This window comes from Orcinus orca, chromosome 13, assembly GCF_937001465.1.
Source record: "Orcinus orca chromosome 13, mOrcOrc1.1, whole genome shotgun sequence".
NCBI classification, from domain to species: Eukaryota; Metazoa; Chordata; class Mammalia; order Artiodactyla; family Delphinidae; genus Orcinus; species Orcinus orca.
This window is the reverse complement of record NC_064571.1, coordinates 28998720-29003553: the sequence shown is the minus strand read 5'-3', so window position 1 is coordinate 29003553 and position 4834 is coordinate 28998720.

Below are 4834 nucleotides of genomic sequence, written 5' to 3'. Positions count from 1 at the left end.
GCAACTGGAATGACCCCTTTTCCCACACCTCCCTACGCTACACAGAATGCTTTGACTGATTTTTATTGACAGCTCAGCACGTGCTATAATAGCAGTAGCACACCGAGTAGAACAGGTTGACAGTGTGGCAGATACCGCCATCCCTTTCCAATGTTTGTAGGCTTTCTGAGCAGGCCGTGGGCGTCCCGTGCACCTCACTCCTCTTCTAGCAGAGGCCAAGAGATGCAGACATTAACTATGCACCTAAATGAGACTCCTAATGAGACAGAGCAGGACCCTATGATCCTTTCCCCTAACCATGTCCTCTGCCTGCTTTTTGTCTGTGGAAAAACTTTAGCCCAAAATTAAGTTTAATCAGAGAAGTGAGAAAATGCAGAAGCAAAAAATAATAATAATTCATCAGTAAGCAAAGTTAAGGACCTTTAGTTCCTCCTCAATGGCTATAGATAATATTCTGAGCCATATCCTGTGAGCTGTGTGAAACCCCACTAGGTGAAGAAGTTAAGTACATGATGACCAGACTGTAGGCATGACATAAGCTGCCACAATTCACAATTCTGAGAACTGGCCTCAAAGAAATGAGAACGAACCGACCCTGGAACTGAAGACTAACTGTACTTAAAACAATCAAGATGACACTGGTCAGACCACCGATGACCAATTTCAAGATGACGGTCAGAGCTGACTGTGCTGTTTCTGCATGTAGCCCCCCTCCCTCCGTCTATAAAAGCTCTTGCCCCCTCATTGGGTGGGTGCGGGGAGTTGGCCTTCGGACAGGCGTCCTCCCTCCCACACCCCCTGGTCGCCGGCACCCAAAACAAAGTAAACTTTCCTTTCCACCAACCTTGCCTCTTTACTTGCTTTTGAGCGGCGAGCAGCTAGACCCCACCTCCGGTTACACTAACAGGAAAGGCAAAGAGAAAAAATCATTTAAAAACATGATGTAGAGAACACAGATGTAGAGAACAAATGTATGGACACCAAGGGGGGAAAGTGGCGAGGGGAGGGTGGTGGTGGGATGAATTGGGAGATTGGGATTGACATATATACACTAATTTGTATAAAATGGATAACTAATGAGAACCTGCTGTATAAAATAATAAATTAAATTAAATTAAAAAAAAACATAAGTGGCATTTTATGCACCAGTTCAAATAAGGGGGAACCTAATCATTGTGAATGATAAACCAGTTTGTGAAAAACCCACTGCTTATTAGAACAGCACGCTCCATGTAAAAAGAAATTTTCTAATGGTAAATATAGCAGAAGGCTACAATTACAACCTTTCAATGATTGCAATCCACAGAAAAGCCATTTAGTGATAAATTGGAGAGCAATAGGAGATTATCACCTGTTTAAGCTTCCACTGATTCTATCAAGTTGTTTGCCTGGCAGTAGCTAGGCTATGATGGAAAAGCTGAGAAAAACTCATTTTTCCCCTATCTAAATATTATTAATTGCAAGCATTCATTTTGAAAGATTTGTGGCTCTTTGGGAGAAAAGGATCTGCTTGACAATTACTAATTATACTTAATAATAAATAATACTTATCATTTACATAATTATTTTCATATTTAAATCCTTTCACAGATTTTGTTTCCTCATATGGAATATCAGTGCAACTTGACTGCATATAATGTTATGATATTTCTGTGAAACCAGCCCCAAGTAGTAAGCTTTCGTAAGAAAATTGGGGCCTTAATCTTATCTATATTAACAAGTGTTAACAAATCATTAGAATTTCCTTTTTCAGCACCTGAAGAGGCAGGCAGTATTGAACAACTATCTGAGGAACACTGAACTGACTTTTTGGCAAAACACCCAGTTAACGCCAAAACTGTGCAAAAATATTTAGAAGAGGCAGAGACATGAGGCAACAAGACCAATGAGAGACGTATTAAATGAAAAGAAATGCCTCTCTCTCTCTCTATCTGCCTACCTATCTATCAACAGGGTGAAAACAAAAGAGCAAAACAAATGAAATCAATATACTTAATATAATTGTGAATGTAAAGGTCTGAATATAGATTTTTTAAAAATTGTCTGCATGAGTTGGATATTTGACCTAGTGAGTACATGTGTAGAAATTTATTCTAAGGATTTCACAGAAATCTAGGTACCATGGCATTAACTGGAATACTATTTGTAAAAAAGAAAAACTTGGAAATAATTTGTTTCCAACAATAGGGCATTGTTTAAATAAGTGATATCATATGTTGAAATATTAAATAATTTTTAAATTTTCTAAATGAGGAATATTAGATCATGTGGGAAATTGTCATGATAACATTAGGTGAAAAGGTACTAGAAATAAAAATTATATAAACAGTATATCTTATCCTTATTAAATAATGTATGTATAAAATATATGTAAATATATATGTTTATATAAATATATATGCATATATAAGTGGGAAAATGCAAAAATGGAAAAGATAATATTTATCTCAGAGTTCTGCAAGTGTATTTATATTTTTCCTTTACATTTTTCTGTACTTTATAATTTTTCTACCATAAAATATTAATTTAATTACTGTTTATTTTTGAACAACTCTATTTTTTAAAATTGTTTTTACATATAGAGTGGTCACGTGTTTGCTTAACAGAGTGCAAGTGAAAAATAAAGGCTGTTTTTGTGGTTCTCATGATGTCTAAAAGACTAAAACAAGTTCTGAGACCTCGAAGTCTACTTTGGCCACACAATTCCACATCTAGTCTGGGAGCTCATCATAAGACTATCAAGCAACTGGGTGAAAAAGATATATGCTGCAACACTATTTATAATAGGAGAAACAAGGAACCAACGTTAAGGTCTACCGAAAGGGGATTTATGAAATGAATGGTGGTACAACCACTGCCTAGAGCTACAGCTATTAAAATGATCATGTTCCGGGAACACAAATTCACCCAGGAGGGGCTGTTCTTGCAGGCTGTTTGCATCAAACAGGAAACGCTGACGATGAAGCTCTCGTTGGAGAACACCTCCCAGGGCATCAGATGTACCTGCACTTCAACTTCCCCCACATCCAGGTAAGGCTGCACACCAAGTATCACCAGACTGTCCACTTTTCAGGAGAAGCTGCAACATGCCTAGGCTTTTCAGATGTTGTGCAGGCCCAGGGGTGGGACTGAGGGGTGGGAAATAAAATGTCTACGGGCTGAATTTAACTAGTCAGCCAAGAGTTTGCAAACTTTGATGCAGAATTAAATTTATAACTATGTAATAATGGCCAATGCTTACATTAAATTTTAAAATGGGTTTAAAACATTGTTTTTATTTAGGTTAAACTATGTGTATATATTAGTATGTTTGTGTGATGTTCACACAAATGAACATACACACAATATAGGGAGATAAAAAGCAGAGATGAATGGATCTGAAAGTACTTTTCTTTGGGTAATGGGTTATTTTGAATGACTTCAGGGTTTTTTTTCCATACTACTCTATATCTATATTCTATTATATAAAATATTGTATATTTATACTATTCTGTATTTTTATTTTGGAAACAAACACATGCAGATTTTATGATATAAGAATTAGACAATTATACTTAATAGAAATATAGATTTCCTTTTTTGCATATGTTGTCTCATTCTGTCTCAAAAGGACCATGTCAGAAGCACTAGATCCAGTTCTGAGCATTGCCTTTTTGGGAGTATTTTAGAAAACAAAAGCAAGTACAAACATCAATAAACAAGATGGGGAAGGGCCTAGACATACTTTCACAGGATTTTTAGGAAAAAACATTAGATGTTTTCCTGAAGAAAAGTAGACTTCAGTTGTGTGATAATGGACTACAAAGATGTGAAGTGCAAACATGGGTATTTGAAACTCAAATATTTTGCTCTGTAGTTCCATCAGGTCAAGCTAAGACCAATGGGTGACATGCTTCAGGAAGGCAACTATAAGGAAGTACTTTGTAGAAATTATAGCTGTTCGTATGCTGGATGACTTAACTCACCAGGTAGAGCATTCAAGATACGAGGAGAGCTCAAACAGAGGCCAGATTACCAGTACTTTTATAGCATGAATTCTTACACTGGATGAGGTGATAAAACAGATGACGTCAACTTCTAAAATCGAGATATTTCCCTTTGAGTCCTAACACTATGATAATATAATCTCAGTTATGGTATAAAGCAGGTAACTGATTTGAGAAGGGTACTGAGTTTGAGGACATATTGACTGATTCATTCCACAGATACTTTACTAAGGGACTACGCTAAGGGCCTGGGATCCCATGAAACAAAATGCCAGCAGAAGTGAATCTCTTTAATGAAGCAAAGTATGTGGAAGACAAATCATTAAATGCTTACTTACAGTAAAGCATGCAATGTATCCTGAAATAGGATATATAAATGACTATATGTCCAGGGCTTGCCCCAAGAGCAAGTCTTCTCTAAATGGATTCTTTTCTTTTCTCTTTCTTTACCTTGTCTTCCCCACTTATACCTCTACTCTCTGCTTCAGTGAAAGATATTTCTCCTTTCCACTTCTAGCTGAAAAAAAAACAAGTCTCAGGTGTCAATTTACTATGTAACTGTGGGTCCCTCTCTGTATTACAAAACAAGACTCAGGGGACAGTGAGTCCTGATATGACCTCCAAAAGGGTCACAAGAGATCTCTGAAAATTTCAATCGTTCTAGAGTCTTTTCTACATCTTTTCCAATGATTCAGGTATGGAGGTTTCTATATCTTGGGCCTAGAATTCCTTCTACTGAGTGGCGAGTCGATGTGGTTTTAGTGCTTATATCCTGTAAGTTCTTTTAATTAGTGTCTTATAGCCTCCCAAAGTGTTTATATATATATGACTGGCCACCATTTAAAATG